The following is a 27014-nucleotide window of genomic DNA, read 5'->3' on the forward strand; positions in this document are numbered from 1 at the left end:
CAGATAATAATGAAAGCAAACACAGAAAACATAATGGTCAAGCATATTCTGAAAAGTTCAGAAAAAAATTAAAAATATATAAAAGACCTTAGGACAATTACAAAAGATGAGAAATGAGGTAGAACTAGAGATATGAGAGACACTCTTAAAATTATACAATACCATACCATATACTGTGAAATTTTCAAAATTCACTAATGTTTTGGGGAAATAGAAATGGCTAAAATTAATTCAAAAAGAACTAGTAAATTGAATAATTCTTTGTCAGTGGAAAAAAAAATTGATTCCAATAAGATTTCTAAGTCAAAGCTATTTTACCAGTCTTTGCATGTCTTTAAAGAAATCATCTACTCATCACCTACACATTTTAGCACAGAAAAAGATGGGAAATTTTCAGACTCCTTTCATAGTGAACATATTCACAAGAACCTAATGAAGATAACATGGGGAAAAATTACAAACCAATGCTATTTCTGAGTATAGATATAAACTTCTTGAAATTGGGATCTCTTAATTAAATAATGAAGACGGTGAGATTTTATCCTATTTACAAGCTGATACGTTACCCTGCCATAGTTTCATGATGCAGAAGAAACAAGACTTTGGGGTCAGAGATGAAGGATTTTATTTCTTACAGCACAGAAATTAGCCTGAGCATCAGTATGTATGTCAGTGCCCCTTGCCCTCAATTCTCAGAGAGGTGAAGCTACATGGACCCATATAGATGCCGGCACATTCAGTGGGTTGCATTACAGGAGAGGAACCCTGAGCTTAGGAAACTCAAATCTTTAAAAGTGGACAATAAGAATCCTCCCATTGCCCCAGAGGGAGACATTATCTTTTTCATAGTGGACAGTAAGCATGAGTGCTGTTTGCTCCAGAGGGAGACACTATATCTTCAAGGCTATAAGCAAACCTGCCCTTTACTTTGGCAGGAAAGACTATCTCTGTCTTTGAAAAGATATTCTGAAACAAAGAGCAGTCAGTGCCTCTGCTTACACAATACACAGAAATATAAGAGATCCATGGAGAATCACCTCCCAGCACATCATTAGTGGGTAGTTTTCTAAAAATGCAAGGATGGTTTAATATTTAAAAATAAAAATAAAGCAAAGGAAAAACAATATAATACAATTCAACATCTAGTCTTGGGGGTTAGAAAGAAAACTTTTTTATAAATAGAAATATTACTTCTTTAAATGTCTAATTTAAATCTATCTGTTTAAATCTATCTGTTAAAATCTATGCAAATATGTTAAATATTTATCCTAAAGCAACAAGCAACATCCTTACAGTGAAACCCTACAGGCATTCACAATAAAATCAGAAACAAAATAAGGATGGCCATAATAACTGCTATTATCTAACATTATTCTGGAAGTTCCAGTCAAAGAAAAGAAAATAAAACATATATAAGAAGTATAAGTAACAAAAGTCATCATTATTTTAGGTGACACAGTTATATGTAGACAATGCAAGAAGATCAAAGGAAAAACTTTAAAAACACTGAGTTCAATAAAGAAGCCACAGCAAAATAAACATTTAAAAAATGTCCAATGCCAGCAATAATGAGTTATTTTAAACAATGTTAAACCATAATAACTAGTTACATAAGATTCCATTTCTGGTAACCTCAAAATTTTTTTAAAAATAGAAATAACCTGAAGAAGAAAGAATGCCTCCTATACAAATATAAATTCAGCACTGTTGAGGCTTTCAAAAGAAAGTATTAAAAAAAGTCACAGGTTCCTATGTGGTAAAAGGAATTTTGAAAGTTATTAAATATTTCCAAGTTGAGCTGTAAAAATAACTATATTCAAATTAAATTCCCAGTAATAATTTAGGGATCAGATTTGATAAAAAAAAATAAATGTTAAATGTATATAGAAGAATATCATATGATGATGACAAGCAGGTTTCTAAAAATAGAGAAATGAGAAGGAATATATCCTTCTAAACATTAAAGCATATCATAAAGTTACAGTAAAAACTTAAGCAAACAAAGAGTGAAATTATAGAAAAATAAGCCTACAGTGCAATGGAGGAAAACAGAGACCAGAAAAAGTGTATACACATCATAAATCAGTAGAGAAAGGATGGTACTGAGTCAACTGATTTTTTTCTTGAAAAAAAAATCTCTCTTACATGAAATAATATCTGGATTGTAAAAGCTATATTTTTTAAATAAAACCATAGGAATCTAGAGTGACAGGTGAAATCTTTGGGGAAGGCAAGGACAAAAGCCAAGATGGAGTAAGTCATGAAGAAAAATGAGAATAGATTTAGCTGAATAGAAATTTTTTTACTAAAAAGTCACTATAATATAGTATTAAAAGGCATTCTATAACAATAATAAAACATTACAAAAGTAATGATAGATTTACTGTATAATGGAGACAGCATTGGGTAGTTTACAAGTTCAAGCTCCAATTTACATACAAAAAATGTTCATGTGTTATTTATGATATAAAATAAATGAAAGGTGATATAATGAAGTGATTAGGAGCGTGGGAGTAAATCCCAGTTCCAGCTATTGCTAGAGATATTACCATGCCTCAGTTTTATCATCCCTAAAATGAGAATAATACCAAACCTCACAGGGTGGTTGGGAGAGTTATGAGAAAATGCAGCTTGGGACAGAGAAAACATTGGATAAATGTTAACTAGAGGAGTATTAGTTGCAGTATGAGATATAATCACTTACACTCTCACTCTTGACCCATTTGAATCTCCCCATCTGTGTCAGGAAACGAATGAGAGATAAACACAGGAATCTAACTGATGCGCATCTATGCATAATCTAATTGCTGATTAAGCCAGATTAGAGAAGTAACTCAATCTGTGGCCCAAAGAAATGAGTCTTATTTGCAGAATACGAGAAAGAGAAGTTGGCTGCACTCTAGAAACCAGGAGCTCCAAGAAGGGGCTGAACCAAGAAGCCTGGGGATTTCACAGGATCATGGTGGTAATGACTGAGTCATTATGACTTCTCCATCGTCACCAACCAAGGAACTCACCTCACCTTGGCATCCAGAGAAGTGACAAGTCAGTGTTCTTCTTACATGTCTCTTTCTCAGTCAGCGGAAAGGACATCCTCTCCACCTTCAGCCATAGAAACATGAGGTGAGAGGGATAAGCATTTGCCATTTCGCCCCACCTTATTATTTGGAAATAATTTTAAATGAAGGAATTGCAATGGGATGCTTTACAACCATTCAGAAGTATTTTGGACATTGGAAAACTGTCATAATACAATGTTGAGGGGCAGTGTGGAGCAGAGTCCCATTATTTATTCATATTTGCAGAGGAAAATTCAGTAAGAAAAACAATAAAATGTTTTCAAAAATTGGTTATTTGATGGGTAGTGAGCTTATAGGCAATTTTAATTTCTTATAGTTCACTGTATTTTTGAAACTTTCTTCAGTTTTTATTACATTCTTATTCAGAAATAAAGGAGAGAAATATGACTGGTTACTGGCTTCTTCAGACAATTTCAATTTCTCAAACCAACAATACTCTAATTTAAAAGGATTTAAAGTATATGGTTTACTTCTTGGCACTGAGATTTTAGAAATGGGCCAGGAAAGAGAGACTTTCCCTTTGTTTCTATATGCACATCTGTATTTTCTTTACAAGCACACATTACTTTTGAAATTAAAATATAAGGCATTAAAATTTGCATTTTAAAAAGTGGGCTTTTTTAAATCTTCTACATCAAGAGACAGGAAAAACAAAGCAAAGCCAAATATATATGTGTAAACGTTAAAGTTTATGGTTGGGCTTGGGTAGCCTACCACCTAGAAGCTGGGTATTTATTTCAGGGCTCTGTTTCTGTGAGGTTCAAGGGCACCAAACGGGCATTATAAATATTAATAAAAACTTCAAAAGCTAAGCCACATTTTTATGGAGTTAGGAGCATAAACTGAAAGAATTAATTCGGGAAGGGAAAGGTGGTGGTTTTCTATGGTTGTTTTGTTTTGCTTTTGCTGAGAAATCCAGCAGTTCCAATTCTGTCACAATAAGGAAAATCATATAGTTGGTTATTTTGAAAATCGGCAATGCTTGAGTGTGTATCAGGCCACAGACAAACACAGAGAGGGTCGAGAATAGTGTTTTCAGAGTAGAATTTATATCTAAATGTCTAGTTACTGATCTAGCCCCCAGGCCCTCCAGGAGTTGGGTCATCTATTAGACGATGCGTGTATGTTTGTATATATATGTTTTCTAAAAGCTGACCCCAAATCTGAAGAATGTGAAGGGCAAAAACATAACTGTGTAACTGGCCTCTTGAAAATAAAAGCCAAATTGAATGAGCAGAAAGGATGGGCACTTCTAAGATGGGGCTGCTGGATGGTGAATACATGTGAGCAATGATGAGAGGGGACAGCCCTGCAGTCCTACCTTCCAGCCGGACTGTGCTCACTTTATGGGCTGGAGAGGGGCTGCATTAAAGTTTAATCATACTAAGACCATTTACAAGGCCATGTTCTATTTACATGGCCACTTTCATCCCAAGAATTCCAGGATTTGGTAGACTTCTTCACATTTATTTTCACATCCTGACCGAAAAGTAAGGTGGAGCAGGTGCTAACTTCTTTTCACAGGCTGGGGAAACAGAGCAGGTAAACAGATCTTCTGTGCCCCCTGGTGAGACAGGGAGTTAAAGAAGGGAGGGCTGCACATTTTTTGTTGCTCAGAAGGAACCAGGCTAGCACACAGGAAGGACTGAATTTGCCTTCCTGTTCAAGAGGAATCTGGATTAGATAGTGCATTTGGCATCAGTGAGCAGGGAACCAATGGATGGATGAATGAAATAGGGAGTTCAGGAAAACCCCATCTCAGGAATCTGGATTAGATAGTGCATTTGGCATCAGTGAGCAGGGAACCAATGGATGGATGAATGAAATAGGGAGTTCAGGAAAACCCCATCTCAGGATGCAGAGGGGAGGTCTTCTTGACAGTCAATGCTGAAAATTCCACACAGAGTCCTTTCTTTACGTGATTGCATTGGAACCTCAAAAGCCCTCTGTAAAGTGTCAATAGCTCTAGAGGCATACTACATTTAGCCACTCTCAGACAATAGCATTGCAATATTAATTAATTTATGAAATTTGTCTCTAATTATATTGTTAGCTGAATCCTGAGTCCCAGTGGAACTAGACGCAGGGCAAAATGGAAGGAAGGAGTATCAGTCATGTTCTGCAAACTCAAGTCATTCTTGCAAAGAAGCTATATATTAATTAATGCAATTAGTTAACTAGAAAAAAATGGTCCAGACTATTTCTGATGGAAGCAGAATGACTCAGTGAGAGAATAATAATAATTCTGGTCCAAGTCTTGCCTGGCTATTCACCAGCTACACAGCAGCACACAAGTCAACCTCGCTAAGCCTTCACTTCTCCTTTGTTATGTGAGAATAATCGTGTATGTTCTTGGTTTGGATTCCCCCAAGGGCAAATATGGAGTTAAGGATGGGGGATAAGTTTGGATGGTAGTGCCAGGGATTACTGGGGAAATGAGATGGGAGGAGGGGAAAATCATTCCAAGTGGCTTCAATGAGGGGTTTCCACTGTGGTCACTGCTCTGAAGCTCTGTGAGGACCTAGAAGGAAACTGGGAAACTGCCTTAGAATTGTCCCAACAAAGTGAGAGGAAGTTGGGGGATTCACACAGGAACTCCCATTCCTCAAATGTTGAGAGTCATTCCTGGGCCAGGGATTCCTGGGTATTTCCAGCTTAGCCCCTCACTGGGCTGAGGATCTTCCCTTGAGACCAGAGCACACCTCAGGGAGAGACACTGCTGTCCCACAGGAGCCCAGACTGCTGGCAGGAGGCTTCCAAGGGTAGAGCAAGGAGTGGAGATGGGCGTCAACTGTGTTACACACAGAGCCGCTTCATATAGCTGATGCAGAAAGTCACAGAGGATAGTGTGGATATGATGGTTAGCATAACACAAGGCATGTAATAAAGAGCCAGTAAATGGCAATTGTTGTTATTGTCATTATGGCTACATTTTTACATTAAGGTGGGCTTCCCAGGTGGCATAGTAGTAAAGAATTCAGTTGCCAATGCAGAAGATGAAGGAGACAAGGATTCAGTCCCTGGAAGATTCCCTGGAGAAGGAAATTGGAACCAGCTTCAGTATTCTTGCCTGGAAAATCCCATGGATAGAGTATAGTCCATGGAGTCGCAAAGAGTCGGACACAACTGAGCGACTGAGCATACATACATACGGGCTTACTGTCACAGCAGAGGGTTCAGGGAGCCAGGAGACAGCTAAAAGCTCCTGAATAGATCTGAGAAACCCTAAGAATTGAAAAAAGTGAAAATAGTGTGAGGCTGTCAGAAGCAACCTTCATGTCCTTCCAAATTTTGCCTCCTTGATCCTGTGGGCTACTGGTGGGTCAGCTTGGCCAGATCTCTAAAGAGAACCAGAGAAGAAAAAAAGGGTTGTGGATCCTCAATACCAGCCTTCCAAGATGGAAGCATACCTGCCAGTGGAAAATCCCAACCTTCTGGCTAAGACAAGAGCTACCTGACTACAGAAGGAAGCTGCAATAAATATTTCTGGTTTAACCTGGTTTATAGGACAGAGAACAGCTTCTCTGAAGTTTTGCTTTGACTTTAGGCCCAATTCAACAGGCATAACGCAAAAGGAAAGTGAGGTCACTCAGTTGTGTCCAACTCTGTGACCCCATGGACTGTAGCCTATGAGGTTCCTCCACCCATGGAATTTTCCAGGCAAGAGTACTGGAGTGGGTTGCCATTTCCTTCTCCTCAACAGGCATGAATCCCCACAAATTAACTCCCAGGGAAAACACAAGCATTTGAGGAAAGAACTGACATCTTTTGCAAAAGAGCACAGCCCTCAGTCCAGCACATGCAAGATGACTGCCTTTCGGCTGAGGTGAGAGATAATGGAGCCAGGTGAGCCCCCGTGGACAGGTGAAGCAGCCACACTAGCTGAATCCATCACCATTCCCTTTGTGCAGTGTTGTGCTTCTAACCCCCTCGTATATGGAACACGGTTCACAAAAGGAAACTGCTTTGTTTGGCAGGTGGGAAATCATTTCAATGGTGCTATTTTTCTGTTTACTCAAATAAATATAAAGAAGCTTTTCTTTTCCACAAAGAATTGTTGTCGCTATTTGAATCTATGTTGCTTCCAAAACAAACACCTTACTTTTAGTATCAGAGCAGAGCATTCTGTTCCACAGAGAAGTGATATTCTGTAGAAGGCTGGTGGGAAACTTGGAGAATATTGAAAGGATAAAAGTAATTTCAGAACAAACAACTTGGAAACTGTGTTTTCTGAACCAGGATTTGTCCTTCCCACAGGATGGACATTAAGTGACTGGAAGATGAAGGATTAGCCTATAGAGCATGGGGTGGTCCAGACTCTCCCTAAACCCACAAGAGATCTTACTAGACTGTTCTCAAAATTGTTTCTCTTTCTCTCTGCCAACTCCGAGCCCCTTCTTCTCCTACAAGTCCACTTCTGCTTCCAGTTGTGTTTTGTGGAAACCTCACTGCCTCTCTGATGAGCAGGTGCTTACTGAGACCTGGACCAGATCTCAAATTACAATGAGTCTCAAGCAAAAATTTCTAGATTCACTCATGGATTCCTTCTACCATCACACAATTCAAGTTTCAATTCCTGCCATATCTACATCTGTGTCATTATTGCCTGGCCAAATTTCACTAGGATTCCTTCTAGTCCAACTTGTTTTTATCTTTCCAATCCGTAAAATGGATACTAACTTAACAAAAGAAAAGCAGATAAGCAAATATGCTCTTGTTATCGGTTGACTTCTCTCTTCTATCTTTTTGTATGAGTCAACATCATTATTATCATCCTCCTCAAAACAAGTGACAATCAATGAGTGTTTATATGCATTATCCTGTGCCATTCTCCAAACACAACGAGGGAGACACCATTATCCCCATTCTACATAGGAGGAATCTGTAACCTGGAAAGATTTAGTAACTATTCTACAGCTAGACAGGGCAGCACTGGCAGATAGAACCCAAGAATCTGCCTCCTCAGTTTGTGTTCTAAACCACCACATACTTCTGCCTTCCACTGCCTTATCAGGCTGTGGTCTCCTGGGGAACCATCTATAACAGCCATATATAGATCCCCTACTAATAAAGACTGCAGTCTTAATATCTTCCATGTGAGGTGCCCCATACATTGACACAGCCCCTTCCACATGCATCCTCTTGTTGAATTCGAATGGCAACAATTTCAATAGGGATCTGTCAGGTACGAGTCTGCCTTCTCAGCTTAAAAAAGAAAACTAGAAATTCAACATTCTCCATCCACAAGAACAGCCAATAAAGACATCTACTTAGCTTCGTTCTTTTTTTCCTCTCCCTTCAGGGTGCAGGCTTCTCTCACACATTGTGCCCCCCTCTCTCTCTTCCGCCTCTATAGAAACAGAATGTTGTTTCCTGTAAGCAAAGTGTTCCCCTGATGGGAGTGACACGCATGTATCAATGAAAGAATAAAACTCCCTCAGTTGAAACCTAGTTAGAACCTGCAGAATTTATAACTCAGCAGCAAGAATTTTCTCTTTGCTGAAAACTGGGGCATAATCAAGGCTTTCAATGAAGAGTAGAAAAGGGAAATCGCTGAAAATCAATTCAGTATTTTTGAGGTGTGGAAGAGAAATAAAGGAAATGTTCTCTCAACTATTTTGTGGTCAGAGAGATACGATAATTGTTTTCCTTTTTGAGGTCAAGACTTCTCCTTGGTTCATGGTGTGACCTTGCTGTGCCATTCCGTGGTCTGATGCTGCTTCCCTCAGCAATTCTAAGAATATAATCACACATCGGTAAAGCGCTCAGTGCAAACACTGAATGACTGGGATCAGTGTCACAATACTGCCTCTCATTAATGGTTTGACCTAAAGCAAGTTCTTCAGTAGACTTTCTAAGTCCATTTCCCCATCTGCAAAATGGGGATAATAAATCTACCTCAAAAGCTTGTTATTGGATTAAATAAGAATCCAAAACACTTAATGTGCCTGATAGAAAGTCCTTAGCAAACTAGAGCTAACAACATATACAATACTCTTTTTTAAAAAATCATTTCAATAGTCCTGGTTTGTTCAGTTTATTTAAATATCCTGCAATCTAGTGATGATAAATATTAATATAGATAGTAAGTTTTAGCAGTTTAGATAAATGATCACTGTGACATAAAAAAAGGACACCCAGATCTCAATGTTTTGTGGTGGTGGTGGTTTAGTCACTAAGTTGCGTTTGATTCTTATGACCCCACGGACTGTAGCCCTCCAGGCTCCTCAGTCCGTGGGATTTTCCAGGTAAGGATTCTAGAGTGGGTTGCCATTTCCTTTTCCAGAGGACTTCCTGATCTCCAGAGGATCAAAGCCTCATCTTTTGTACTGCAGGCAGGTTCTTTGCTGCTGAGCCACCAGGGAAGATCTCAGTGTCTCAGCATAGTCATTTTGCTTCTCACCCATGGCAAGTCCAAAGTGGAGGAGGTTCCTGATCAGACACACTTCTGGGTTGACCTTCTTCAGTTGGTGACTCAGGGAATAAATCATCTACTGCCAACAGACTTCTTCCATTTCCCTGTGTCTTCCAGTTCTTGGTTTTCAGTCACTTGAGGGAGGAGGGAGAGGAGCTAGAAGTCCATGTCCTACGGTCACTAGCATTCTGGTGTCTGGCCCTCGGTCATGTGACTCCCATCTAGACACACAGGGCTGGGAGATGCTGTTAGCTGTGTGTCCAGAAAGGAGGGGAAGAGTAGGTGTGGGTGAACATTGTTAGAAAAGATCAGGGAATTCATTTCACTTTTAATTTTCATACAGGAAGGACTTATTTTTTGGAGGCATGTACAAAGAAGAGAGTATATTGGTCACTTGTACATTAGAAACATGTCAGCAGAAAACAAAACTGCATGGATCAGAGGCCATACTGCAAAGGGGACAGAAGTGTGATTTTCATGTTCCCCTGACAGATCTCTACTCTGTTCTCCCTTCTTAATCAGTGTCTTTCTCTGTCTTCTAGCCTCCCACCATAGGGCCCCATATAATGTTTCATATTTAAGACAATGATATCTTTTAAAATAGGCCTTAGTTCCTCAGAGCCATATTGTCTGGGAGCTGACAACTAATTAATATGATAAGTAATTCGCACAGCTAGAACAACGATTTTTTGTGGGAATTGTGTTTCTAGGCCCAAGTAACCTGTACTTTTAATAGGTTCCTTCCAAAGACAATGGCTTTAACCAAATAACATTGGTCTAATAGTACATGCTCAGTTGCTTCAGTCATGTCCAGCTCTTTGTGACCCTGGGGACTGCAGCCGGCCAGGCTCCATGGGATTCTCCAGACAAGAATACTGGAGTGGGTTTCTATGCCCTCCTGCAGGGGATCTTCCTAACCCAGGGTTGAGCCTGTGTCTCCTGCATCTCCTACATTGCAGGCAGATTCTTTATCCGCTGAGCCACCTGGGAAGTCCCAGTTTAATGGTAAGAACTGCTCAAATGTGAGAATCTCAGTCATGATGGCAGGTCAGAGAGAACACATGTAGCAGGAGCTGCTCTGATAGAAACCTTGGACATCTTAACTTTATTCCTTTTTTTACTCAACATTCCTCTTAACTGGGCTGGTGAATTACGTGTCCAAAAAAGGTTTTTAACTGAATTTAAATTTTTATTTTATATTAGAGTATAGTTGATTTACAATGTTGTATTAGTTTCAGGTATACAGAAAAGTGATTCAGTTATACATATGCATGTATTCGTTCTTTTTCAGACTCTTTTCCTATATAGGTTATTATAGTACATTGAGTAGAGTTTCTTGTGCAGTACAGTAGGTCCTTGTTGTTTATCTATTTTATATATGGTAGTATATATAGGCACCCCACTCCAGTACTCTTGCCTGGAAAATCCCAGGGATGGGGGAGCCTGGTAGGCTGCAGTCCATGGAGTCGCTAAGAGTCGGACACGACTGAGCGACTTCACTTTCACTTTTCACTTTCATGCATTGGAGAAGGAAATGGCAACCCACTCCAGTGTTCTTGCCTGGAAAATCCCAGGGATGGGGGAGCCTGGTGGGCTGCCGTCTATGGGCTCGCACAGAGTTGGACACGACTAAAGCGACTTAGCAGCAGCAGCAGTGTATATATATTAATCCAAAATTCCTAATTTATCCCTCCCCACCCCCATCTTTCCCCTTTGGTAACTATAAGTTTGTGTTCTATATCTGTAAGACTGTTTCTGTTTTGTAAATAAGTTCATTAGTATTTTTTTTAGATTCCACATATAAGTGATACCATATAATATCTGCCTTTGTCTGACTTACTTCACTTAATATGATAATCTCTAGGTCTATCCATGTTGCTGAAAATGGCATTATTTCATTCTTTTTGTGGTTGAGTAATATTCCATTGTGTATATGTTCCACATCTTTTTTATCCATTTCTCTGTCAGTGGGCATTTAAGTCATTTTCATGTCCTGGCAATTATAAATAGTGCTGCAATGAACAATGCATGTGCAATGTATCTTTTCAAATTACAATTTTCTTTGGATATATGACCAGGAGTGGGATTACTAGATCACATGATAGAATGTTTTGCTATTAGGCTGAATCATTTAGTTCGAAAGGGTTCTTAGAAAAGCACTGCATACTTTGGAAAGAATTTTGTGTTGCTATGTAAGATTCCTTGTATCATGCTTTCCTTCCTAGATATGGAAACCCAGTGCCTGGAAGAACAGCAAAATGCAATGACTCCATGGAGGTCCCATCATCATCATAATTGTGTTCAGAAATTAAAATTCCTCATCGATTCTTTTTTTCTGTTTCTTTTTTATTTTTTACATTATGAAAGTATTATAATACATTTACGTGAGACTTGGAAAATACAGAACCAGGTTACATATAGCTTCACTGTGAAAGTGAAAGTGAAAGTCGCTCAGTCATGTCCGACTCTTTGGGACCCCCAAGGACTATACAGTACATGGAATTCTCTAGGCCAGAATAATGGAGTGGGTACCCCACTCCAGCACTCTTGCCTGAAAAATCCCATGGACGGAGGAGCCTGGTGGGCTGCAGTCCATATGGTCGCAAAGAGTCGGACACGACTGAGCGACTTTCCTTTCACTTTTCACTTTCCTGCATTGGAGAAGGAAATGGCAACCCACTCCAGTGTTCTTGCCTGGAGAGTCCCAGGGACGGGGGAGCCTGGTGGGCTCTACGGGGTCGCACAGAGTCAGACATGACTGAAGCGACTTAGCAGCAGCAGCAGTCTTTCCCTTCTTCAGGGGATCTTCCCAAACCGGAGATCAAACCTAGGTCTCCTGCATTGCAGGTGGATTCTTTACCAGCTGAGCCACAAGGGAAGCCCAAGAATACTGGAGTGGGTAGCCTATCCAGTCTCCAGCGGATCTTCCCAACCTAGGAATCGAACCCGGGTCTCCTGCATTGCAGGCAGATTCTTTACCAACTGAGCTATCAGGGAAACTCCACTATATATTACAATTATTTTTTAAGTAGTTACATCAACATTTTTAGCTGGAGTTTCAATATCAAACTCCCCAAAATTAATAAAATGAATATACAGAGAAGTAGAAGGATATAGTAGACCTGAAAAGCACTATCTTCATTGACTCTTGATTAGGAAGAATCACATTATGTCCACTTCTTCCTGAATCCAGGGCACTGTAGGGGGTTGGTTTTGATTTGGTTTTGTTTTTTGGATATGAGTAAATGCAAAGGTTTTTGTGGTAAATGTCAGCAAACTAATCCAAGCTCCTTCAGCAAGAATTGTTTCTCTGTGAGTAGGTTCATAAATGCGCAATTTCTGGCTTCCATGCCCTGAATGTGAAGAATAGAGCTGCTCTTTCTGATGTCATAAGGTAGGAGATGGACCTCTGCAATCTCATTCACAATATGAAGGGCACTATCCAGAGATCTGCTGTCTCTCATTTAAGAAATCAGACACAAGGAATGGGAAGAAAAGCAAGACTCTGCAGCTGGGGTGGCTGCACACACAATCACCCTCCTCAGGAGTGTCAAAGGATCCCAACTTCTGGTGACTGTCCCCGAGGTCAGCTCTCACAACCAGCGCCCTTTCCCTTCCTTGACACTTAGTAACCTAGTGAATTAAAGATAACCACTCCCATGCTAGAGAGGGAGACTCTGGGATACCAAAAAAGAAACAACTTTGCCAGGACCATACATGTCATTATTGCTCACGGAGACCTGGTCTTGCCTCTAAATTAGCCGGTCTTCACCTCCCAGAGCTCTTATGTGTTTGGTTTTCAGCAAACAGCAAGAGACAACCTCATTCCCACAACAGAATTAATGAAGAAGGGACGCACACTACAGATAAAGCTGAGTTCAGATCCAGCCTGGCCGCACACTAGCTGTGTGACTTTGCAAAGTCCCCCGGCCTTGGTCTCTTCCTCTTAGATTGGGGATCCAAGGGTAATTGTAAGGACATGTAAGCTGTTGTGTGTGAATGCCTAACATCTGGAAAGCATTGGCATGCAGAACTATTAATAGCTGATGATGATACTTTAATTTTTTTTAAGCTTATTAGACCCCACTTGGATATAGTGCGCTGGGCTGGGGCTGGCATACAAGAAATAGGATACATATGTGCTCCTGACAGGCTTAAAAATCTAGTTGGAAAGCTAGGTTATATGAAATAGCAAAAGAGTATATTTTCAGTGCTAAGTGAATAGAACACAAAATAGTACAGAAGTAGGAAGCAACAGTAATAAGTAGAAGTGTCAGGGAAATTAAGGTGGTTTTGGCAAAGAGTTTGAGACAGACACTAGAGGAGACATATTTTGCCCACTCCAGAGTAAGTGGTTTGAGCAGCAATGGTGAAGCTTATATATTTAACAAGAAACTCTCCATTTACCCAACTGATTGGATCTTTGATGGTAGATTCCAGACTCAATTAATGAGACACGTGGATTGCATTTTGAGAGTCGCTTCCTGATGTCTTGCAAATTCTACTTTGCAACAATCTACCTGCCTGTCTCAGTCTGGCTGTGCCACAAAAGACCAGTTAATGTCACAAAGAACACTTCAGGGTGTCAGTCAGTTCAGTCACTCAGTTGTGTCTGACTCTTTGTGACCCCATGGACTGCAGCACGGCAGGCTTCCCTGTCCATCACCAATTCCCAGAGCTTACTCAAACTCATGTCCATTGAGTTGGTGATGTCATCCAACCATCTCATCCTCTGTCGTCCCCTTCTCCTCCTGCCTTCAGTCTTTCCCAGCATCAGGGTCTTTTCCAATGAGTCAGGTGACCAAAGTATTGTAGTTTCAGCTTTAGCTATCAGTCTTTCCAATGAATATTCAGGACTGATCTCTTTTAGGATTGACTGGTTGGATCTCCTTGCAGTTCAAGAGACTCTCAAGAGTCTTCGCCAACACCACAGTTCAAAATCATCAATTTTTCAGCACTCAGCTCTATTTATAGTTCAAATCTCATATCCATACATGACTACTGCAAAAACCATAGCTTTGACTGGACAGACTGTTGTTAAGCAATGTCTCTGCTTTTTAATATGCTATCTAGATTGGTCATAGCTTTTCTTCCAAGGAGCAAGCATCTTTTAATTTCATGGCTGCAGTCACCATCTGAGTGATTTTGGAGCCCAAAAAAATAAAGTCTCTGATTGTTTCCATTGTTTCCCCATCTATTTGCCATGAAGTGATGGGAATGAATGTCATGATCTTAGTTTTCTAAATGTTGAGTTTTAAGCCAACTTTTTCACTCTCCTCTTTAACTTTCATCAAGAAGATCTTTAGTTCTTCTTTGCTTTCTGCCATAAAGGTGGTGTGATCTGCATATCTGAGGTGATTGATATTTCTCCCGGAAATCTTGATTCCAGCTTGTGCTTCATCCAGCCTGGCATTTCTCATGATGTACTCTGCATAGAAGTTAAATAAGCAGGGTGACAATATACAGACTTGATGTACTCCTTTCCTAATTTGGAACCAGTCTTTCGTTCCATGTCCAATTCTAACTGTTGCTTATAGACCCGCATACAGATTTATCAGGAGGCAGGTCAGGTGGTCTGGTATTCCCATCTCTTTCAGAATTTTCCACAGTTTATTGTGATCCACACAGTCAAAGGCTTTGCCGTGGTCAATAAAGCAGAAGTAGATGGATGTTTTTCTGGAATTCTCTTGCTTTGTTGATGATCCAATGGATGTTGGCAATTTGATTTCTGGTTCCTCTGCCTTTTCTAAATTCAGTTTGAACATCTGGAAGTTCATGGTTCATGTACTGTTGAAGCCTGGCTTGAAGAATTTTGAGCATTATTTTGCTAGTGTGTGAGATGAGTGCAATTGTGCGGTAGTTTGAACACTCTTTGTCATTGCCTTTCCATGGTGTTGGAATGAAAATTGACCTTTTCCAGTCCTGTGGATACTGCTGTGTTTTCCAAATTTGCTGGCATATTGAGTGCAGCACTTTCACAGCATCATCTTTTAGGGTTTGAAGTAGCTCAACTGGAATTCCATAACCTCCACTAGTTTGTTTGTAGTGATGCTTCCTAAGGCCCACTTCACTTCGCATTCCAGGATGTCTGGCCCTAGGTGAGTGATCCCACCATAGTGGTTATCTTCAGGGTGAGATGGTGTGAGGGGTCAAATGACCTGATTTGATCTGCAAATGGCCCATATCATCCAGGTAAAGCTCACTGAGATAAACATCCACAACCAGTGCACAGTGTCTAACTCTTGAGCCTTGCATAGGTGTTCGCAAGACAAATTAGAACTCTCTATGATGGTCATTCCCATCCTTTTCTTCTGCAGGCTATGCCGTACTCTTATCACTCAGCAGAGGTTTCCCAGAGGAGAGCTGGCCTCTGTGTGTGTCCACATGTGTGCACGCACTTACTCACACAGACATATGTCTTGAGCAAGCAGAGCACCTTAGAATTTTATGGGCACACATCACATTTTGTTAACACACAGCTTCTAGTTCAAAAAGTCTGAGGTGAGGCCTGAAATTCTGCCTTTCTGACAGGCTCCCGGGCATTCCCATTTTTCCCAAGCTGCCTCTTCACAGACCACATTGAAAGCATGTGGACCCCTTCCAGGTGGTGTGGGAAGGCAGGCTTGTAGAGACTGATTGAGAACCAGTGCTCTCCAGTGACCAGGGGACGCCCTGGATTCCCCTAGGTATCCTTGAGCAGTAGTCCTGCTCAGATGAACTGGTGTGTGGGTGCTCGACGCTGCATGCCCCTGGCAGGATCACCATGGCCAGGAGATATCATTTGGGAGTCTGGTAGCCTATGACTACCAATCTTAAAGGTAGTCAGCCCTGAATATTCATTGGAAGGACAGACGCTGAAGCTGAAGTTTCAATACTTTGGCCACCTGATGCAAACAGCCAGATCATTGGAAAAGACTTTAATATTGGGAAAAATTGAAGGCAGAAGGCGAAGAGGATGACAGAGGTTAAGACAGTTGGATGGTATCACTGATTCAATGGACATGAACTTGGGCAAACTCTGGGAGATAGTGAGGGACAGGGAAGCCTGAGGTGCTGCAGTCCATGGGGTCACAGAGTTGGACATGACTTGGTGACTGAACAACAACAAAAAGCTTATGACTAGGACAGCTGAGACCAAGTGGACACCTATTCCTAGACCACTGTGAAGTCATGGAAACCTCCGCTGCGCTCACAGGACACCTTCTCTGTGGAGGTCAGGAGATTTTTCTCCTACATGTCATAAACTCACAAACCAGGCCTGGCTCTGTCTGTGGAAACTTTCTCTGAAAGACTAAGAGGTTCCACACAGAGTGAGAGAAGGCAAGAGGGGCAGCAGGGTTTTGGCATTCCTTCCCCTGGGGGTCTTTAAGTGCAGTTCTGAGCGGTGCTGTTGGGAGGTCGGGGGCAGGTCATCTTAAGGCCTGTGTGTAGTCAGAACATAGCTTTGGATGTGAAATGTTCCCTGGCTTTAAAGGCTGTGAGAGAGACGTGGCTGGTTTTCCCCACAGACACAGTGACACAGTGTGATCCAACAGCTGCCCGCTGCCCGCCCACCCACCCCATGGCATGGGTCACCGTCACCGAAGGCCCCCAGGTAGCATGGCTTTTGTCCAGTACCCCCCTTCTATGCCCATAACTCTGAAACTACATGACATCTTAACCTTTATAAGAATTTCTTCTAGACAGCATTTAAAAACACCCAAATCTTTCTTGACCTTTACATTTCAGCAGAGTTTTTTTTCCTTAAATTGATGTTACAATAATTTTTTTTAAGCTGTGGCATTTTTAAAGCTACTTCAAGAGGAACTTCACTTTCCCTTACCCATCCTATTTGAGACCAATCATTAATCATGAAGGGAAGGCACCAGGACTCAAAGCCAGCTTTATTATGTTTTCGTGTTTGTGACATTTTCTTTCTATCAGCCAGTGGGAAGTTCTTACCCTTTTCGTTTATTATCTACAAGTTGTAGAATTTGTTTTCCAGGTTCCAGCCCTCTTCCATCACCTTCCACACCCTCCTCTGTCATGGCCCCAGCTTCTGAGAGCTCCTTCAGACTGGGGTCTGCAGAGAACGACTAATGAATATCATCTCAACTTTGCAAAAATGCAAGTCCACTTTGTCTCAGGCAAAACAGACCTTTCTGTCTGTCAAGAGACAACTCGGTTGTCATATTCCAATCTTTTTTTTTTTTCCTTCATAAGGACAACTCTTATAGAGGGACTATGAAATGATGGATCCATAATTGCATAAGGGTTTAGGTCAGAGATCATGAAAAAACTGAAGCCCTTAAGGCCACTATTCTGTCTGGGTAGAGTCCGATAGACTTGGTAGCAGTGGCACCTTCTAAACCAGGGGTTCTTAACTTGGAGTTCATAGATGCAGCTGTGTGTATGGAATTCAGATAGCTATAAACTTGGCTGGGGAAAAAAATATTGTATCTTTATTTTTATTAATTTCTAACTGAAATTTAGCATTTTATTCAAGTATATATAAAGGCAAAAAACTACTGTGGTGTTGGCAGGTATGCCTTCACTGCATCACCAATGGAAATCACAGATGTTTTCATATGTATCACAGTTGTTATAGATATCTTGAAAAACTGCTTATATTCACCACTACTTAAAATACGCTAGTTATTAGTTTGGCTGTTAGATCTTGTTATTTAATGCATTAATAAAGAAGCACATATATTACTATCTCACACATTTGTGTATTTTTAATACTTTGATAATTATATTTCCATGTAATTTGTTTCCTTTGTAATTCTATATACCTTAATGTTATATATTTAAAGCATTATTCTGAGAGGGGTCCATAAGTTTCAACCAGATTTCAAAGGGGTTCATGGCACACACAGGAATGTAAGTAAGAAGCCCCTTTCAGACTTCAAGTTTGCCAGTGTCAAAGTGGCCTAGTCATTTATTTTTTAACATTCCTAATGCTTGTAGGGATTTGAGTTGACTTGCTTAAGTTTAAGGATCTTTTTGAAAAGTTTTTCTTTGCATTAGGAGGTATGTCCTTAATCACAGGTGATATTATAGTCATCCATTCATTTTATTATTAATTTTTTAAATATACCTAATGAACTTTATTAAGCTTTCTGCCAAATATTGTGAACGATTCACTGAGACATTGTCCCTGCCTCTAACATCTTGGGCTCCAATAAGAAGTTTATCAGTCCTATAAACTCCTTATTAAATTATAAGTGTTCTGTGCTCTTATTCCCACCACTAGCAATATCTAACCCTGAGTAGCAAAGAATAGTGATCCAGCCCTATACCAGGTGTTATCAGTGGACAGAAATGTTTTCTTTCTCATCTTCTTCTAGAAAGTTTGAGGACTTTCATCCAATAGCCATTTATTAAGTGTCAATTAGATGTGTGGGCAAGGAAGATACACAACTCTAAATGAGTCTCAAGTTTCTATCTTGAGTGTCCCAGTAGAGAATGCTACATTTCAACCCAAAACAGAGTGTGTGAGAGAAGGGAGGAGATCATTCTTCCTGGAGAAGGAGATTGTTGGGTTTTGATCTTGGTGAATTTGAGGTTGTATGATTATAGGTGGATATGTGGATCCAAGCTTAGAAAAAGTTTGAATTCAAAATCGAAATATGGGTGTCATCAGCTGTACAGGTGGTTAGTAAAACCATTGGCCTAGATGAGATTGCTCTTTTAACATGCAAATGTGCATCCTATAAGGACTTTTATGCAACTGAAGACAATGACAGGTATATTGTAAATAACCTCCCAACATCCATCCCTCCATGGAACAGAACACAATAACTTAAGAACCATGAAATCTCTCTACAAAATCATATTCTCAATATTACTTTAAAAGAATACTAAGAATGCTAAATATATATAGTGAGTAAAAAGAGAAAAAGAACCAAATTCTATGCCTTTCTGTCCCTTTCATCCCCCACCACAGAGCTTTGCTGTAAGCAAAGACAGGTCAATAAAAACTGTTAGGAATACAGAAGAGGGAACAGACAAGGGGACCTTAAGAAAAGTTAAAAAGACCACCAGCAAGATTAAACAGAGCAGAATATCCTAAAGGAGATTTCAAAGTTTGTGCCTTTGAAAGGGTGTAGGCATCTCCTTAAAGGGCTAGGCACACAATTTAAAGGGAAAAGGATAGTTTAAAATGAGCAAGTAAGATTTAAAGGAATTGTCTTGCAAACAATAGTTTCTGGAAGAGAAAATAAAAGAGAAAGAAATAAGAACAAGAGTCCTTTAGCAGTTAGGTAGTAAAGCAGAAATGAAGAAAAATGTAGAGCTCAGCAAGAAAAAAAATAGATCAACAAAATGAGTGGACTCACAATCCCTCTTCCACACCAAAACAAACAAAACCTGCTAAAGTATTTGAATTTTAATACACAACAGTGAAGAGTGCCTTTCAGTTAGAACTGTGTAAAATATTCCAGTATCACAAAAAGGAAACTCAGAACAATAAAATCCAAAAAGGACTACAGCAGAATGAATTTACACAGAAATCAACACAGGAAAATCCAACCACCCTCCCCCAAAAGAAAAAAAAAAAAGACAAAAACAAAACAAAAATAAAACATGAAGCAGAAGGAAACTTTATGCTTACACTCCAAATCAAATTAAATATATCGTAACAAAGATTTAAAGATATGAAAAAAATACACTTTAAATTATGAATTCAAACACTGAGAACAGAAATGGTCAAAAAGGGGGAGAATGAAAAATTGTTGACTGAAATCAGGAAAGAAATGAAAGAAAAAAGATGATATTATAAATAAAGAACAAATTGTAGTGCCCAAGAGAAAACAGACTCAAAGGAAAATAATAATGGACATTGAAGAAATGCAGGAAAACAACAAAGAGAATGAAATGACACAAAGGAAAATATAAAGTGGATCAGAGAAAATTAGTGGAAATAGAAGACAGGCAAAAGGAATAATATTTTATTACTAGAGTCATAGAGAAGAAAAAGAAAACAAATGATGTGCAATTAGTCTTTAAAATTATAATCCAAAAAAATTTTCCAGAAATAGAAAAAGACATGAATCTAGGTTGGAAAGGCTTACTGGGTATCTGAGAAAAGTAAATAATAACTGAGACATATGCTTATAAACTCTTAGATTTCAAATGCAAAGATAAAATCTTCAAGACCTCCAGACAAAAAGAAGAAACAATTTTTTCAAAACTTATTTTTGACAAAACTAATGATGTCAAGAAAATTCAACTGGCATCAGAGTTTTAACAAATCAATGTACAAAAAAGGTGACAATGAAGTAACATTTTTTAAAAGTTTAATGAAAGAAATTGTGAACAAAAGACTTTGTATACAGTCAAGCTATCCTTCAAATATCAAATAACAATTTTTAATATACAAGAACTTATGGAATTCTGTACCTATACAGCGTTCATAAAGAATCTACCAAAGAAGGAGCTTCATCCAACTAAATCATATCAGTGTCTTATCTGGTGACTACATCACTCTAATCTCTGCCTCCATCTTCTCACCACCTTCTCCCCTACATAGGTGTCTAATCTCACTTTACTTCTATTTTACAAGCACATTTGTGATAGCATGTAGGGTCCACTTAGACAATCCATGATAATTTCCTCATCTGAAGTTCCTTAATTTAATCATATCTACAACAGTTTTATTGTAAAAGGTAGCATTTACAGCTTTTGGAAATTAGGACCTGATGGCCATTATTCAGCCTACTACAAATAATAAGTCTAAAGGAAAAAAATGATATGACAATTTCCATAGACACTGAGAAAGCATTTGACTAAATTCAACACAATCATGATAAAATTACTCCAGTATATAAGAACTGAAAGATACCTCTTGAAATAATGAATAGTTCTAAAGTCAATATCTTATTTAATGAAGAAACACTACTGCCATCCCCACTAAGATCAGGAACACAAATGCCCACGATCTCTGCTACTATTAGTACTACTGGAGAATACAATTAGACAAAAGAAATCGACTAGAGGCATAAGAATGACTAAAGAAGAAAGAAAACTATATTTGCAGATGATATAATAAACCTGGAAAATTCAAAGAATCAATAGTAAAACTAACTCAAATGATGAAAGTATTTACCGAAGTAGTAGGATATGAAATTAGCTCATTAAAATCAAATCCCTTCATATAAAGAAATAATAAACAGAAGAAATCCTGGTAAATAAAAACCCATTTACAACAGCATCAAAATGCAGTACTTACAAGTAAATTTAACAAAAAGTATACAAACCTACAAAAGGAAAAATTTTTAAACACTCTTGAATGACACTAATTAAGGTTAGAACAAATGGAAAGACATCCTTTATTCTTAATAGGATTGTAGTTATTATTTAAAAAAAAAAAACCTGTTCTCCCAAAGTTAATAATAAATTGAATATAATAACAATAACAGCAAGCTATTTTCTGAAGGTAGACAATTTGATACTAAAATTCAAATAAAAAAAAAGCATGCAAAGACAGGTAGAAAAACACTAAGAAAGAAAAACTGTGTGTGGTGACTAGTTCTTATCAGAAATTAAAATATTCTATAAAGCCTTGATAATTAAAGCAATGTGGAACATGAGTAGAGAAACAGACAAATAGACTAGAACAGAGTAGTCCAGATATAGCCTCCAAATCACATGGAAATTTAGTATATGAAAAAAGTGGCATCTCAAATCATTGGGGTAAAGATGAACTTTTAAATAAATAGTCTGAAACAAGTATGTAATCATTTGGAAAAGTTAAAATACATTTGTACCTCACATCATACAGTAAATGAACTCCAAGTGGATTAGATATCTAAATTTAAAAATTGAAATTAAATCATATAAAGGAAAACATAGCTAAATTATTCTATTCTTTAACCTTGGTAAGAAAAAGACTTCCTACCTATGGTTTAAAATCAGAGACCAGAGAAAAGTTAATAAATTTGACTGCATTTGAATGAAAAAAATTTTGCATGACAAAAAGCACCATGAACAAGATCGCAGGACAACTGATGAATGGCAAGAAAATATTTGTAATATATACCAGAAAAAAGAACTATTATTCTTTATATACAAAGAAATCTTAATTATTAATGGACAAAGGACATAAATCCTGATAGAAAAATGAAGGGAAATTCACACATACATCCCAAAGATTTTTTTTAAAAAGCCTTCAAACATGCGAAAAACTGCTCAAACTCATTCATACGCCAACAAATCCATTTTTCACCTATCAGACTGGCAAAACATGTAAAATATGAGAACACATTCTATTACTTAGGCTTATTGTTGAAACTATGGAGAAACAGGCACTTACCTACATTTCTAGTAAGAATGCAAATTACTGCAACCATTCTAGAGGAACATTTGGCAATGTCTAAAAAAACTGCATATGCATTTTCTTTTTAACCTAGCAATCTGAGTTCTAGGGGACATATCTCCAACAATGCAGGTACACATATACACAAATTTATACATTGCCTCATTGTTTGTAATTGCAAAACACTAGAAACAACTTAAATGCCCATATGTGGAACAGTGCTTGAATAAACTGGTATTGCCACGTAATAAGAGTACTATGCAACTGTATAAAAGAATGAACAAAACCTCTAGAACTGATGTTTCACATATATTAAGTGAAAAGAAGCAAATCATCAAAGAGTGTATCTCCTTTCTTCAATTCGGTTAAGTTGCTTAGTCATGTCTGACTTTTTGCAACACCATGGACTACATACAGCATGCCAGGCTTCCCTGTCCATCGGCAGCTCCCAGAGCTTGCTCAAATTCATGTCCATCAAGTCAGCGATGCCAGCCAACTGTCTCATCCTCTGTCATCCCCTTCTCCTCCCGCCTTCAATCTTTCCCAGCATCCGGTTCTTTTTCAGTGAATCAGTAATTCACATCAAGTGGCCAAAGTATTAGAGCTTCAGCTTCAGCCTCAGTCTTTCCAATGAATATTCAGGACTGATTTCCTTTAGGATTGACTGGTTTGATCTCCTTGCAGTCCAGGGGACTCTCAAGAGTCTTCTCCAACACCACAGTTCAAAAGCACCAATTCTTCAGTGCTCAGCTTTCTTTATGGTCCAACTTTCACATCCATACATGGCTACTGGAAGAACAATAGCTTTGACTCGATGGACCTTTGTCAGCAAAGTAATGTCTCTGATTTTTAATATGTTGTCTAGGTTTGTCATGGCTTTTCCTTTTCTTAAGTGCTTAATATTTCATGCAGAAAAAATTCAAGAATGATAGAAAATTTGAATAAACTCAAAGCACCTGCCTCAAAGTACTTATCAATACAAAGGGAAAGATAGTAACTTCATTGTGGAGAAACAAGCAGGTACCAACTTAACCAAGTGATCAAAGTCTAGTAATAAGACACACCAGTAATAAGACATCCTGCTTATTTAACTTACATGCAGAGTACATCATGTGAAATGCCAGGCTGGATGAAGCACAAGCTGGAATGAAGATTGCCGGGAGAAATATCAATAACCTCAGACATGCAGATGACACCACCGTTATGGCAGAAAGTGAAGAAGAACTAAAGAGCCTCTTGATAAAAGTGAAAGAGGAGAGTGAAAAAGTTGGCTTAAAACTCAACATTCAGAAAACTAAGATAATGGCATCCAGTCCCGTCACTTCATGGCAAATAGATGGGGAAACAATGGAAACGGTGAGAGACTTTATTTTTGGGAGGCTTCAAAATCACTGCAGATGGTGATTGCAGCCATGAAATTAAAAGACTCTTGCTCCTTGGAAAAAAAGCTATGACAAACCTAGACAGCATATTAAAAAGCAGAGATATTACTTTACCAACAAAGGTCCATCTAGTCAAAGCTATGGTTTTTGCAGTAGTCATGTATGGATGTGAGATTTGGACTATAAAGAAAGCTGAGCGCTGAAGAATTGGTGCTTTTGAACTGTGGTGTTGGAGAAGACTCTTGAGAGTCTCTTGGACTACAAGGAGATCAAACCAGTCAATCCTAAAGGAAATCAGCCCTGAATATTCAGGAAGGACTGATGCTTAAGCTGAAACTCCAACAGTTCGGCCACCTGATGCAAAGAACTGACTCGTTGGTAAAGACCTTGATGCTGGGAAAGATGGAAGGCAGGAGGAGAAGGGGATGATAGAGGATGAGATTGTTGGGTGGCATCACCATGTGATGGACATGAGTTTAAATAGGCTCCAGGAGTTGGTGATGGACAGGGAATCCTGTCATGCTGCGGTCCATGGGGTCACAAAGAGTCAGACACAACTGAGTGAGTGAATTGAACTGAACTGAACTGAATAAGACATATTGGCATCATAGCATATGATATGATGTGCTGAAAAGGGACACAATATCATTTCTGTGGTATTTTTGCAAAACCTGCATAACCTTACCCCAATCATGAGAAAACATTAGACAAAGCTAAATTAAAGAATATTTTACAAAATTACTGATCACTACTCTTCTAAAAGAGCCAGTCATAAGGGACAAGGAAAGACTGAGAAACTGTGACAGATTGGAGGCAAAATGCAATGTGAGGTTCTGGATACGATCCTGGAACTGGAAAACGATATTTGTAGGAAACTTTGTGAATTTCTAATGAAGTCTGTAGTTTCGTTACTAACACTGTACTAATGTTAATCTCCTGTTCTTGATAATTATAACGGTGATGAGAGACTTTAACATAAGTAGAAGCAGAGTGAGGGATATAAAGGAATACTTTATAGTATTTTTTTTCAACATTTTCAAGCCTAAAATTAGTTTAAACTGAAATGTTGTTTTAAAATCTAAATAAATAAATAAATGGATCTCTGAACTTCTGTTACAGGTTTTCTGGAAACCTCCACCTTTTCACAACTCTTCTATAAAAGTTTTGAAACATTTCTGAAACCACATACCACTAATTGTAAACTCATGATCAGAAGGGCAGCCTCGCAGGCTGCCAAATTTGTGAAGAAGAGAAAGCTAGAAGGGGCACCAGACGAAATGGGGCATCTGAAAGGAGAGATTTTTAAATGACCTCTTTTGTGTTGCTAAATTTATTCCTACCCCGCAATAGGCTACAACCATCACAAGGACACAAAACTCATCAGGTAAATTCAAGGACTTTTTAAAAATGCATCTAAACCACCTCCTGTCCAAAACATTCAAGCTTAACCTTTCTCCTGAAAATGCAATCTGCTCTTTCCACCCCGCCTGCATACCAGACTCTGAGACCTAGATTGTCACACGAGCAGAACCATTCCCTTGTCCTGATTCAATAGGTTCTCGTTGTTACATTATCAGCTTGAGATCCTAGGGGTATGTGGAGACGTGCCTATTCATTGCTGAGAGAGTCCACACACAATTTCTGTCCTTCACATAACTTTGTCCTTAAAAGCTATCTTTGGAATTCATTTCAGTTATGTTTTCCCAAAGACCGTGTAAAGGGATGACTGCTGTTTCTTCATATTAGAAGTAAAAGAAATGAGCCAAAACTCTCAAAACAATTGATTGAGGTGCTCACAGTAAAAAAAAAAGTCTTGATAACCATAAGGACAGATTTAAAGTCTCCAGCCTATGCTTCCTCTTTTTGGTTTAGAAAACTGTGCTGCTCTGGCAAATGTATACGTTAGCCTACTGACCACAAGCCACCCAGCTGACAGCGCTCTGCCACTCCATTCATGATATAGTGATGTGCAAAGCCTTTTGCACATATTTCATTTAATTTGATCCTCAAACCAACTATATTGTAATAGAGGTAGGATAGAAATTTCCTTTTAATAAAGATGCTATATTCTGAATGTTTGGTGTCCCCCCAAAACTCACATGTTGAACTCCTAACCCCTAAGCTGATGTATCAGGGAGCTAGCCATGGGAGGTGATTAGGTCAGGGGGACAGAGCTCTTGTAATGAGATCAATGCCCTCAGAGAACACAGGGAAGACACAGGGAAGGAGAGGCTAGGACAAACTGAGAGAGTAGCATTGAAACATACACATTACCATATGTAAACTAGATCAGTTCAGTCGCTCAGTCGTGTCTGACTCTTTGCGACCCCATGAATCACAGCACGCCAGGCCTCCCTGTCCATCACCAACTCCCGGAGTTCACTCAGACTCACGTCCATCGAGTCAGCGATGCCATCCAGCCATCTCATCCTCTGTCGTCCCCTTCTCCTCCTGCCCCCAATCCCTCCCAGCACCAGAGTCTTTTCCAATGAGTCAACTCTTCGCATGAGGTGGCCAAAGTGCTAGAGTTTCAGCTTTAGCATCATTCCTTCCAAAGAAATCCCAGGGCTGATCTCCTTCAGAATGGACTGGTTGGATCTCCTTGCAGTCCAAGGGACTCTCAAGAGTCTTCTCCAACACCACAGTTCAAAAGCATCAATTCTTCGGCGCTCAGCCTTCTTCACAGTCCAACTCTCACATCCATACATGACCACTGGAAAAACCATAGCCTTGACTAGATGGACCTTTGTTGGCAAAGTAATGTCTCTGCTTTTGAATATGGTATCTAGGTTGGTCATAACTTTCCTTCCAAGGAGTAAGCGTCTTTTAATTTCATCACT

General features: G+C 39.1%; 1 long non-coding RNA gene across 1 annotated transcript in view; it reads right to left on the minus strand.

Moving 5' to 3' along the window:
* Positions 1-27014, minus strand: part of LOC123465900 — a 96502-nt gene that overhangs the window by 53111 nt on the left and 16377 nt on the right. The gene's annotated exons all lie outside the window — the stretch shown is intronic.

This window comes from Bubalus bubalis, chromosome 6, assembly GCF_019923935.1.
Source record: "Bubalus bubalis isolate 160015118507 breed Murrah chromosome 6, NDDB_SH_1, whole genome shotgun sequence".
Taxonomy (NCBI): domain Eukaryota; kingdom Metazoa; phylum Chordata; class Mammalia; order Artiodactyla; family Bovidae; genus Bubalus; species Bubalus bubalis.